General features: G+C 44.8%; 1 pseudogene; it reads left to right on the forward strand.

Moving 5' to 3' along the window:
- The first annotated feature begins 9,030 nt into the window (after nt 1-9,030).
- On the forward strand, nt 9,031-10,663 carry LOC102539814 (ankyrin repeat domain-containing protein 53-like; annotated as a pseudogene).
- The last annotated feature ends 3,230 nt before the right edge of the window (nt 10,664-13,893 follow it).

The raw sequence follows: 13,893 nt of genomic DNA on the forward strand, positions 1-13,893 counted from the left end.
TTTTTAAAGGGACAAAAGTAATTCAGTGGAAGGAGGATAGTCTTTTCAGTGAAAATGCTGGAGCAATCAGGTATCAAATGAAAAGAGCCTCAACTTAAATCTCATGTCTTACACAAAAAATTAACTCAAAGCAGATCAAACCCTAAACATAAACTGTCAAACCACAAGACTTCAAAAAAAGAAAAGAAGGAAAATCTTTGGGACCAAGGGCTAAGCAGAGAGTTCTTAGACTTGATGGCATAAACATAAAATCCGTAAAAGGAAAGTTTGATAAATCGGACTTTATCAAAATTGTAAACTTTTGTTCTGCAAAAGACCATGTGAAGAGAATGAAAAGACAGGGTTTATAGTGGCAGAAAGACCTGCAAACAGCATGTCCGACAAAGCACTTCTGTCTATACTACTGTATACGGAGAACTCTTAAAACAGTTTAAAAAAATCCAATTAGAATGTGGAGAACGTGAGCAAAAGTTTCTCAGGAGAGTCTGCACCAATGGCGGATTAGCACACAAACAGACCCTCAACATCATTAGTCACTAGGGAGCCGCAAATTAAAACCCCGATGAGGCACCTACTAAAATTGCTAAAATATAGTAACAACACCAAGTGTCATCAAGGAGGCAGAGCAGCGGGACCCACTGTTGCTGGTGAGAAAGTAAAATGGCACAACCACTTTGGAGACCCATCTGGCAGTTTCTTATAAAACTAGACAAGCAGCTGCCAGGCCGCTCGGCACTTGTTCTCCTGGGCACTTATCCCAGAGAGAGAAAAACTCATGTTCCCACCAAAACTAGTGCCTGAATGTTCACAGCAGCTTTATTCGTGATACTCAAAATCTGTCCACAACCAGATGTCCTCTGACAGGTGGCTGGCGAGACAGATCGTGAAACAACCACGCCGTGGAATACTACTCAGCAAGAAAAACAGTTTCTGATACAAGCAACAACTTGGCTGAATCTTCAGATAATTAAGCTGAGTGGAAAAGCCCACCCCTGAAGGTTCCATACTGTACAATTCCATTTATATAACACCTTGAAATGCAAAATTCTAGAAATGGAGGGACAGATGAGGGGTCTCCGAGAGGAGGGTGGAGAAGGGGAGAGGTGGGTGTGTCTATAAAAGGGATGGCTACTGGGATGGAAATGTTCCCTGTCTTGGCCGGATCAGTGTCAAAATCCTGGCTATGACATTACATAGTTTTGTAAGATGTCCCCACTGGAGGAAAATGGGTAAATGATCTCTATATTATTTCTTACAACTGCATGTGAATCTACAATTACCAGCAGCGACCTCAGAATCTACAATTCTCTCAGAGTAAAAAGTTTACTATCAACAAAATTGAAGGCTTAGCTTAAATAAGGCACTTATGCTCTCTCTTGGGGGTTCCTAATGAAATGAAAACTGATCTGTGTGCTGAAACCGAGCAGAAAAGAACACATTTGTTTTCTTTAACCAGTAATGTGTGCATTGGTAGAAGAGCAAGAAGATTTCTTTAAAAGACTTCAAAATATATTCAATTTAATCTTGAATACAAATTAAGAAGAATTCGCAAACCTGCTGTAGAGGTGTTATGTGGGACCCTTACAAGGGGAGGGTAGCTCCCAGTTTCTGACAAACAATTTGAGTAAGCTAGCGGTGTACACGGCTATCCATATCTTTATGTAGTGATTCTCCACTGATGTTTATAGCAGAAAACAAAACAAAACAAAACAAAACCAAAACCCCCCCCCTATATTTCTAGTAATCTTTCTCTAAATATTCTGGGAGAGAATTCTTTTGTTTCTGTGAATAAGCTGTCTCCTGACCCCCACTTTTTTATTTACCGTGATTGCACGTGTCCGTGATGTTGACAGAGAGTGTAATTTGATGTTACCTGTTGCACTTTGCCTTGTATATATATTGACTTGTTATAAAAGAGTTGTTTTTCGGTTGAAATGTATTTCTACAATCTTTCCAAAAAGTCTGTATTTCACTGTTAATCATTTAACCAGCAAACACCGTTCTGAAAATAAAAGTTCTCTAGAATAATTACTGATGCTTATTTGATTGCTTGTAACAAGTCAGTTGTTATAAAATTTGAATTGTAATGAAGCCGTGGTTTGCGCTTTGTAATGCATGCAGAGTGTAAAATCTATTTTCAAAACTAGGTGTGTCTGTTCAACCAAAGACTGTTTCACTCCTGATACGATTTCCATGCTCGATTAAAGAAATTTATAAGATTTCTACATAGTCCTTTCATGTAATTTTACAAGTTGACATTATTAGATTTGTAAAAAAAAAAAAAGAGAGATGCTATTACAGTAAATGAGCAGTTAAATTTCCAATAGAAAGAAAAGAACTCGCTGGGTGACTTTTGTGGATATGATTTGTTAAGGCCCTGAGTACAAGCAAGGCATTTAATTTGCAGTTTTTGAAAATGCTGATTGTGGCCGCACTTTCGTGCTCCCACTCCTGGGAGTGTTTGCCATTGCTGGCATAGTTGTGATTTGTGGAGTTCAGGGCTACACAAGAAGTTTTCTCTTGCTGATGTGGAGATGTGCCAAGGGGGCCACACAGAGACTGTGACAAAAAATGGCAGATGCCCACCACCCACGGGAGTGACCAGTCCTGCCACTTCCACAGACCACCCACCAACACTTCAGCTTCTCAGAGATCTTGTCTTAGGGACAAGCCAGACAGTGACAGTCAGCCCAAATTACTCAGGACTGAGGGTTCCTGGGACACAGGATTTTCAGTGGTAAAATCAGAAAGTCCAGGGCAAGCGGAGATGGGTTGGTAACCCGACCTCCACTCCACCCTGGCCCCAGGTCCTGAGCGGGTTCTCTTCAGAACCGGCCGCCTTGGAAACTGGGCGTTCAGACATTCCAGCCCCTCCTCCAACCTCACCCACCCTCCTCTCTGCCCTGCCTCCTGCTCCAGAGCGCCCAACTTCTCTGTCATCATCTGACTCACTCCCCCAAGAAGGTGACTGACAACGTGGTGGGACTCCGGTGGAGAACAAGGCCCAGCCCTCAGGAAGCTTATGTCTTGTAAATAAGAAGTAAACGAGCAGATTTGGAAGCCAGGTGAGCTGGCGATGCCTGTAGATTCTGCTCCATCTTGTCAGCCAGTATCCGCAGCATCCCCACTGTTTTCTGTCGGAACCACAGGGCCAGCCCCGCCCTGCAGAAATTCAGTGATCATCTCTGCAGCTGAATTTTTACAGAGAAAAGCCACGACCACAAGGATTGGTCCCACCTTAAATCAGGGGTCCTCATCCTCAACTGGGCCCTCCAGCTGCCCAGGGACCCCAGCGTGGTTCTCTCTCTAACTCTCTTGTAAGCGGCTCTTTCCAGACTCTCCAGCCCCTGGAGCTCACACCTTCCATCCCCTTACTCTCAGCCAAAAAAAAAAAAAAAAAAGCTTCCTTGAGAACCTTGAAGACTTCAAATGAGCACTCCCTCAGTTACAGAATTTTCTATGCCTCTGTTCCTCCTGCTCTCCTAACACTTGCCTGCTGGGTGACTTTCTGGCACTGCTGCCCAGATGCAGACGTGAGCAAGACTAGGCTTATAGGAGGTAGAAGCCAGTGCCACGGGGGAGGGGGCGGCAAGGGGGAGTTTAGGGTGTTTTTAGTAATTGCTAATGTTCACTATTTAAAACAGCCAAGACTAGGAAACAACCTAAATGTCCATTGACAGATGACTGGATGAAGGAGATGTGGAATATTTACACAATGGAATACTACGCAGCCATAAAAAAGAATAAATAATGTCATTTGCAGCAACATGGATTGACCTGGAGATCATCAGGCTAAGTGAAGTAAACCAGAAAGAAAAAGAAAAATACTGTCTGATATCACTCATATGTGGTATCTTAAGAAAAAAGACACAAATGAACTTATTTACAAAACAGAAACAGATTCACAGACATTGAAAACAAACTTCTGGTTACCAAGAGGGAAAGGTGGAGGGAGGGGTAAATTAGGAGTTTGGGATTAGCAGCACATTACTATATATAAAACAAATAAACAACAAGGTCCTACTATATAGCATGGAACTATAGTTAATAGCTTGTAATAAGCTATAATGGAAAAGAATCTGAAAAAGAATATATATGCATGTATATATGTATAAAACCAAGTCACTATGCTGTACACCAGAGACTAACACAATATTGTAAGTCAACTATACTTCAATTTAAAAAAAAGTGTATGTGTGTGTGTATATATATATATATACATATACATATATATATATAGTGAAAAATTTAAAACCTTCCCGGCTTCCGAAACTGGGTATTTGTCACAACCACCGCGGCAAAGACCCGCTGCGCCACCTGTTGGCTACACCTGTGAACTTCACCTTGTTCAGACCTGAATCCCGGGGAGAAAGAACCCCTGGGTCCAGAAGGCGGACTCCAGGCCAGGATGTAACTGCGGGCCGGAGCCACGGTCAGCGAAGTATCCGTGGTGGACACACATGCACACCTAGCGCTGTCCTTTGAAAACACAGTGTTTTCCTACCCATGATGATTGTTTCTAAGCCAAACATAAATCCTTTATGACATTTTGCTAGTGATATTTTCATTGCATATTTACTTATTTCCATTATCTTAAATTATTTATTTATTTTCATTATTTATCCTTTAGTTATGTATAAGTAATTGTTTAATTACAGTAGGTACTGGAGTAGAACTCCTATGAGCTAGGTATTTTTACATACTTAAAAAAAGAATCTCATGCTGTTTTTACATCCACTCTGCAAGGAAGAAAAAGCTTCCATTCTCAACGTGGGAGCCCTGCAGCCCAGCACACTCTGGGACCAGTGTTCCGGGGGCCAGGATCAGGTAGGAGCCCCGTGGGTTCTAAGCCCAGGACTGACTCCAGCCTCCTCGCCTTCTTCTCAATGCCTGGGGGGACTGGAGGCGGACCTCTGTGGTGTTTCTTCTCTGCCTTCTGTCCTTGGCCCCGGGTGAGTGGCTGTCCCTGGCGTGGCCTCAGGGCCACGTAAATCAGTGGAGAATTCACTGAGTGCCCTGGGTTAGCGCTTCACAAGCTGTACCTTATTAGCCCTCACACCACCCGTGGGAGGTGGAGAATTCGCTCTAATTGTCAAGTGAGAACATCTGAGCAGAGACCCCTCCCCAACCCCAGCTAGTAAATTGGTGGCGTAAAACTTACCAAGCAGAAACCTCCACTACATGGAGTCAGGAGACCAGAAAGGGACGCTCTCACGCTGCGTGAGGAATGCAGGGCCCAACGGGAGGACGATTCTTCTGTCGTGGCCACAATCCAGCCAATGAAAAGCCCTTTGCTTCCGACTGCCCTCCCAAATTCCTGTCCCCCGTAGGAAAGAGTTCTCCTTCCTTTGACTGGGACACTTGCACTTGGCTCACCTGGCTGCAGACCAAGTTGCAATTCTCTGCTGATTCCTAATAAACCCGTTTTTTTGGGGGGTGTGTTGGGGTTTTGTTCTGTTTTGTTTTATTCTGTGGGAGAAGTAACTGGCAGTCCCTTTGATTTAGGTCAGCAGTGGCATCCATGCTCTGACCCACCACCCCACAGACCTACCAGGTTTCTTTGTCTTTTTCACTATCAAGTTGTGATTCAAATTTTGATTTTGATTCAGCCATACTTCCAAGAACAGTTAAGTCAAGCGCGGACTCACAGCCTCCAGCCGGACAGTAGGAGCTTTTGCCACCCTCCCCGCCCCCAGCCCTCCTCTTGCGTCCCCCCACGGCCCCCCACTTCCTCTTGGGTCTTTGGCTCTTGCAGCCCTTCCGGCGTCTTCATAGCTAAGTCCCTGCAGTAAACCCTTCTTTACTGGGACTATCTGGAGTGATTCTGCTTTCCCAACTGAACGCTGACTGATGTGCCTTTCAACACAAATCTCTTCGTTCCTCGTGGAAGGAAAAGGCATTTGTTCTCTCTTTTTCCAAGTGTCGACCCCCAAAAAAAAAAAAAAAGCACAGCATAAAAGTTGAGAACTATGTTTTATTCGGTGGATTTTCTGAGGACTTCGAGTCCAGGAGACAGTTCCTCCAACAGCTCTACGCACCTGCTCTGATGAGGTAAGGGGAGGAGCCAGGATATACAGGAGTTTTGGCAACAAAGACCAGGTAGTCAAAACATCAAAAGGTCACTACTGTTAATTAAGGAAAACCAGACATCTCAAGTTAAGGAATTTAACGCTTTTCTGTGTGTGGGAAGATGCAAGAATCTGGGCTCATGGAAATCATTCCTTTGATGTGCACCTTAGCTCTCTAGGGCTGCTGTCCTGTGTCCAGCCTGAGTCCCCTGGGGGTACACCATCCCAGGTGGCTGCAGTGGCCGAGGACTGCAGCATCCTTGTTCACTGATATGCAGGCAACGTTTTTCATTCACACAAGTCATCGTGCAATATTTTAATAAAACCGTGCTCTGGATCTATCTTATAAAAATGCCATTTTTTATAGATAGTTTTGAAAGGGTTGTGTGGTTGACCTAAAAGTGTCTGTAAACAGTAAAACAAGGGTTTTCATTTGCTTTTTAACATGTATTTGTGTTATATTCATCCATGGTGTGCTACATTCTACAAAGTAGCTGGTGATTTTTTTTAAAATAATGACTCAAATAATTCTCTTTCTAGATACCGATACAGGAAAAAATGGGCCCAAGACAATGGCCGTGTCCCAGATCTCAGTCGAGTCCCTGGGATGTACCCCCATCAAGTCAGGGTCCTTGGCTTTGTGCAGGGAAGAATTCAAGAGTGAGCCATGGTAGGGTGAAGGTAGATGTATTCAGAGAGATACGTACTCTGTAGACAGAGTGCAGGCCGTCTCAGAGGACAGAGAGGCTATGAGTCGCGGGGGTGGTCAAAGCAAAAGTAGATTTACACACTCAGTAGACAGCGTGGGCCATCTCAAAAGGCAGGAGAAAGGCCTCGAGGTGCAGGGTTGTTAGTTTTTATGGGCTCGACAACTTCTTGTGATGACTGGTGGAATTATTCCAACTACTTTGGAGAAAGGGCTGGGATTCCCAGGAACTGGGCCATCACCCGCTTTTTGACCTTCTGTGGTCAGCCTTGAAACTGTCCTGGCACCTGTGGGAGTGCCATTTAGCAGTTACTATATTTCAATCAGTGTATCTTGAAGTTCAAGGTCTATTGGGGGATGAATCCTCCACCATCTTGTTGCTAATCGCTGTCTCCTCCTTTTAATGGTTGTGCCCTGCCCCCTGCCCTCCTATCTCAATACTGTATTGAGGGAGGAAAACTCTGCCCTGCCACGAATCTGGCTGGCACAGTAGTCAGATAGAGCCAGCTGCAAGGTTAACTGGAAACAGTACTTCTCCCAAGGTCATGCTACAGCTGTAAAATGTCCTAACAACCCCCACCGCCCCCCACCCCCGCCGTTGAGTGACTTCTGCTTCCTTAATCAGAAACCATGTTCTGAAACCTGCAGCTGTCAAAAACGTGGCTGTTTGAAATCTAATCAGTGATGTTACCCCAAAACTGGGTTTTCCTCTTGGTGGGTGTCGAGCCAAAAGACACAACCAAGCCAGAGACCCAGAGAAGGAAGGGTTTATTACTTGCAGGGAGTGAGGGAAACACTGGGGATCTTTCCCAAAGCAGTGACTCCCCGAACAGCAAAATTGAGAAACATTTTAAGTGAAGGGTCTATGTGTGTTCATGAAGGGGCTTGGACAGAGGAGAATTCAGCACAAAACTGGGACAAAAGAGCCCTCACTTTAGCTGACTGAAGTCACAAGGATCAGAGAAGGCCACCGTCATCCGCCCTTAGGTTCCAGTTGATCTGGTGGTTGAGCAGCTCAAATGGGGCTCGAATTCTGTACAACAGCTCAGGAAAGAGCTTCAGGCTGATCTTTACCACTGAGACAGAACTGGGAGTGTTTACAATTGATTTATTTATTTTATTTTTTTTTGAACTTTTTTAATTGAGTTATAGTCATTTTACAGTGCTGTGTCAAATTCCAGTGTAGAGCACAACTTTTCAGTTACACATGAACATACATACTACAATCGATTTCTTATCTTTCCTATTGTTACCTCATTGCCTGATAACTGTTCTTCATCTTTTGTTTCCTTAATATTTTTGTTACTGAGCCTTTTAACTTGTTGCATCTGAGAAAGCGAGGTGGGTCACTGACAGCCCTACTGGAGAAATTGGAGAAAATTCAGCCAAGGTTTCCCGAATCAAAGGTTCTCGCTTCTGATACAGGAAAAAATGGGGGGCGTGAGAGGATGGCTGTGTCCCAGGGATTCCCTGGGGACACGCCCCGCCAACTGAGGGTCTTTGTCTTCATGCAGGAAAGAATTCAAGAGCGAGCTACAGTTGAGCAAAAGTGCATTTATTTAGAGAGATGCACACACCATAGACAGGGTGCAGGCCATCTCAGAAGTTTCCACCAAGAACATTGGCTTCATTAAGTTGGACTTAGTGAACTTCCTTGACCGGGTCATCGAGGACATCTGCCCTATGCGGAAACAATGCTAGCTCTCTGTATATAAAACTAAAATTTAAAAACTTCCATAAACTCAACAATGGTTTAAGCAACATTTATTGCTCGGCTACCTGACCAAAGTCACATGGCTGATCTGCAGCGCACCTGCTGCACTGCAGGTATGGTCTTTCTGCAGGGCACCTTGGAAACATACCAACAGCTAAAAGATGTTCATCCTCTTTCACCTAGTAATTCTACATGTAGGAATCCATCCTGAGAAAACCACCAGAGTTGAGACATTTTGTTTTCTGCAGCACTCATGACATGCCAGCACATCCGTTACGACGTTGGCTACAGTGGCATCATACGTTTAGTACGCGGACTGACCGTGGACGCTAGCTTATAATGCTAAGAGGCACAAAAATGTGTATGCCGTGTATACACACATCCTAGTAGACCGTGATTTCCGTGGGTGGCCGCACTGTGATTTTTAATATCATCATTGTCCTTTCTTCTGTTGATGACGGTCAGCACTTACTAATTTTATAATCAGAAACAAAAGCTAAGTCTCTTTCAGTGTTGGGTGTGTGCGATGCTGAGTTTACAGGATGAGTAGGCCCGGGGGTGGGAGGGTGGACTCCGAGGCCCATGGGCTCCGCCACCCCACGGAGGCCAACTGCCGGCCCCCTCGCCTGGGAGCGACTGTTGGGCCCCGAGGCCAGGTCTGCAGCGCCAGCGGGAACTCCTTGTGGGCCGTGAAGAAAGTCCCCCGGAAGGCCACCCACAGCGACTCAGCGGCCCAGGGGCCCAGATGCGCAGGGAGCAGCTCGCTGAGTCAAGTGGATGAGTGCGACCGGAGGATGATCGGGAGCTCCTCCGGGCTGTTCGCGGCCTCCCTGGGCAACCTGGAATGGCTGCGGATGTGTCAAAATGAGGACTGCGGAGAAATCCGACTGGATGACAAGGGTTTCACTGTCATCCACTTTGCAGCCCAGAGCGGCAGGCTTGCATGCCTGCAGGTCTTGGTAGAGGAGTACAAGTTTCCCGTGGACCTGCCCACCAACAGTGGCCAGACACCCCTGTACCCTGTCATCCACCGTAACGACGAGGCCATGGCCCTCCCCTGCATTCACTATCTGATCACGCAAGGGGCGGCCCTCAATACTCAGACATGCGACGGCTCCACACCCCTGCGCCTGGCAGCCCGCCAGGGCCTGCTGAGCTGCGTGAAGCAACTGGTACAGGATGGCACCAATGTCCACGCCCCAGATGCCATGGGCTGCAAGCCCATGGACTACTGCAAAATATGGAACCACCGCGACTATATCCGGTTCTTGAAGGATGCCATGTGGAAAAAGGACAAGAAAGACTGTCTGTGAGATGGGGAAACTGAAGAGTCTCAAGGACCAGCTGGCCCTCATGAAGCAGGACTTCCTGGCTGAGGATCAAAAAAAGAAGCAAATTTTGAGAGAAGCTAATTTCGAGAAGTGGCTCCTTTGCAAGCAGCAGCCGCAAGGCCAATCCCTGGTCCACAACACTCAGCAAGAGCCCCATACCCCACCCCAGGCCATCGCCCTCTCCAAGACCCCCACGCGCGGGGACCCCCAAGGGCTTCCACCTCTCCCGGAAGGAACGCCTGATACAGATGGGGCCCAAGCCGCCCTCAGTGACGCCTGCTGCCATCAGCAAGCAGCTCACTGGCAGGCGGCCCAAGGTGTGGAATCCCAGCAACAAACTTACAAGGCCCCCCACCACCCAGATCGGCTACCTACCGGGCATCCGCCTGGGTGTGCATCCCGACCCCAGCCCTGAGCACGACTTCAGCAACTTCCTAAAGGTGAGGGCCGATGCATGGTGGTGTGAGCCTGCCCACCGTGTCTGGCCTCCAGGTGGCGTCCGTGCCTCGGCTGCCTTCAGAGGTGATCATCCGTGAGCTGTTCCCTTCTGTGCAGCCACACAGGATGAAGGTGCCCCAGGACTTTTCCTCTGTCACCTTGAGAGACATCCCCCGGAAGCGGCGCTTGGGTCCAGAAGGTGGTGACGGCACCTTGTGGACTGACACTGTGACTATGTGCCTGCGAGAGACGTGACGGATCCTTCCTGGCAGCTGTGCGAGCCCATCAAGGGCTCCCCACTCTGCCCTCCCCCAGACCACCTCCCACTTACACTTATTTCGGTAGCCTCTGGACCCCAGTGAAAAAAATAAAAAATAAAAATAAAAACTACCCCCCAAAAAGATGATGATTATTGCTGAGACCTGTACACGGGCAAGTGTTGTGGCCAGGCTTAGAGCACAAAATGGCTTAGGCCAAGATGGCTTCTCTTGTGCCAGAAAGCTACGCCTGATTGTTTTCCTCCGGGACCCCAACCCTGTCTGCTTATGGTAAGAATGAAGCATTCCACTTTGCCTGGGGGATCTACGTCTTTGACATAGCGAAGCAGCCTTGATTTCCAACACAGATGCAGGCTCCAAAGGGCTTTCTAGAAAAGACATTGTATTTTAAACTTGAACTTGTCAGGGCCCTGAGTCCACTTTGCAGTTTAGACCCAAAGCTGACCCTTGTCTGCCTTGAGGCTATCCAAACATTGCTTCATTTATATCTTACCTAAGCTCCCTTCCCCCAAATCCTGTAATAGCCTTATCTCTTTCTTTCGTTGGTGAAATGCCCACAGCTCTGCTGGAATGCAGTCTCCCTTTCCTGAAGCCAGCAAACCTGACTTTGTTGGACTTGGGGTTTGTGCTCATGGCCTTTGGCTGAGTGAGCTAGGACAGTATCCAAAGACCCAAATGTTTCCACTGCACGACCAGGGGGCTCCCTAGTCTCCCCCCAGCCACTGGGGAAGCCGCATTATTATTCAGAGTTGTTTCATGGGCATTCAGATAGACCAAAAGAGTAGAATGGATTGGAAGGAGTTACCTGAATTCAGAGACAGGCAAACAAGATCGTCTTTATTCTCCAGCAGAGAATGCAGCTAACTTTCCCTACACCCAGATTTAGCAGCTCCCTCCCTAGGGGGCAGTGATGAGTAAATGCTTCATATCACTGACGAAGCTGTATTTCAAGGCACTGTTCTATAAGCCATGAGACCTTCTGTCTCCGGCCATTTATTATCTGTTGATTTAATCAGAACTACTTGGTAAGTTTCGGGCTGCCCTGGCATGGCGATCAACCATTTCCATACAGTATACTTAGTTGATTCAGATTGTATCTGTGATTAAGATTGTGACTGTGTAACAAATTTCCCCCAAACTTGGCAGCTTAGCATAATGCTTATTATCCCACACAGTTGCTAAGGCCTGACATTCTCATTATATGCATTGGTAGAATTTTTAGGGAATTAAATCCAGATAAAAATAAAGTCGATACTATTCCTATGTGAATGGAGATATTACCTATTTAAATTAATATGATTACAACCTTGTCAACGCTTGTTGCTGTGTATGTTTTAGTGCATCAGCATATTCATACCCCTCAGGTCTAGGATACAAATACGATTTACCCTGGGCGCCATCACCCATGAAAATTGTACGGTTCAGAAGTAGAGCAAGTTTATAACAACATCAAATTGTTTTAGGGAAATATATCAATTACCTGCTCATTATATGCCCAAAGAAAAACTAGATGGGAGATACACAGAGAGAGAAATATAGATACATACATATAAAGTAGTGGTCTCATTAGTTTAGGGTCCTAAAGTAACTGTTTGCTTTATATAATAACCTCTGTTGCAATGGTTGGTTAATGTAAATCAGCCCCTTTCTTCTGATAGGTTGTCTTTAGTAACAATAGAAAAGGTAAAGAGGAAAGACCTTTTGAAGTCTTTTCTAAGGTGAATGGTATTTTATTTGTTCCAATTGGTATATTTCTGTATTTGACATAAAACTTAATATGCATTCTGTCAGTATTTTTCAGACACCTCATCAGGACCTAATAAAAAAATAAGGCAGCGTGGAGTATGTACTGGCTGAGTCCAGGGCAATGGACTCAAACAGACTTGAGCTTAAAGACTGGCTACACCACTTACTAGCATGTGACCTTGGATGACCTAGGCTCTCCAACCTTTCATTTTATCAAGAGTAAAGTGGGAATAATAATACATATGTGCCATAGGGTTGTTTTGAAGACTAAATGAGATGTGTGAGTAAAACCCTCTTAGCACTGTGCCTGGCATATCAGAACCATTCTTTAAGTAGTAGCTCTAGTTATTATACTCAGTCAACCCATAAAAAAGGCAGTGTTGCCATACACAAATCTAGAGCAGCTTTATACGTCTATTGGTTGACTTGAAAAACTCAAAATACCGTTAATACAAAATAAGTAACTGTAAGAATAGCACTCAGTCTTGATCCTTTGCACTTCTTTTTTTTCTTTTATTTTTCCGTTCGTGTGATACACCTTTGTCTATCTTTCATTTTTAGAAAAACTTAAAATATGTATGAGTAGGTTTCTTGTTTGTATGAGGGAAGCTGAATTATTACTTTGGGTCTAGTTCTTTTACCCAAAGTCAAAGTCTTGTTCTTTTAACTAGTGAGTTAAACTCATTTGTGTTTATTGATGTAGCTGATATGTATAATCTTAACTCATTATAATGTTTTATAATGATGTGTATTTTATTAGTTGTGCTTTATTTTTCTACAAGATGTGCATTCTTTACTCTTGTTTAAATATTTTGGGGATTTAGAAAGGTTCATATTTTTGTGCCAGTGGTCATCTTTGTACTTAACGCCTTTTTTCTTCTGCAATGCCTAATCTGCTGTTAATTCCACCCAGTGTACTGTTCATCTCTAGAATTCCCACTTGTGTCTTTTTTATATCTCCCTTGTCTCTACGTAACAGATTCAATCTTTTCCTTCTCGGACATTTTAAACAGTTATATGAACTGTTTGCTTCATCAACTAATTCTATCATCTTGTCATTTCTGGGTCTGTTTCTGTTGATTGATTTATATCCTCACTATGCGTCGTGTTTTCATCCTCCTTGGCATGCTTGGCAGTTTTTGGTTGAATAAGAGAATATCAGCATTTTGAATTGAATGTTGGATTGAATATTGTATCTTGTTGGATGCTAGATGTTTTTGTATTCCTGTAAATATCTGTGAGCTTTGTTCGGGGATGAAGTTCAGTTATTTAAAAACAGTTTGATTCTTTCATATTTTTTTTTTTTGAGATTGGTTAGATGGAACCAGGGCAGCCTTTAGTCTAAAGTTAATATTGCCCCATGACTGAGGCAATAACCTCCTGAGTACTGTGTTCAATGTGCCATGAATTATGAAGCTCTGCCCTCTGGCTAGTGCACACAGGGACAGTGAGTAGCCCTGTGTGAGTTCCCAGGTTGATTCCCTTTAATTCTTTCAAGTGATTCTTTTCACAGCCTTGAGCAGTTTCTTCATATACACACACTCATCAATACTTGGCTGAAAATTGCAAAAACACCCTTTGCAGATCTCCAGAGCTGTGTGTACATGTGTGT

Source organism: Vicugna pacos, chromosome 28 (assembly GCF_048564905.1).
Source record: "Vicugna pacos chromosome 28, VicPac4, whole genome shotgun sequence".
Classification (NCBI taxonomy): domain Eukaryota; kingdom Metazoa; phylum Chordata; class Mammalia; order Artiodactyla; family Camelidae; genus Vicugna; species Vicugna pacos.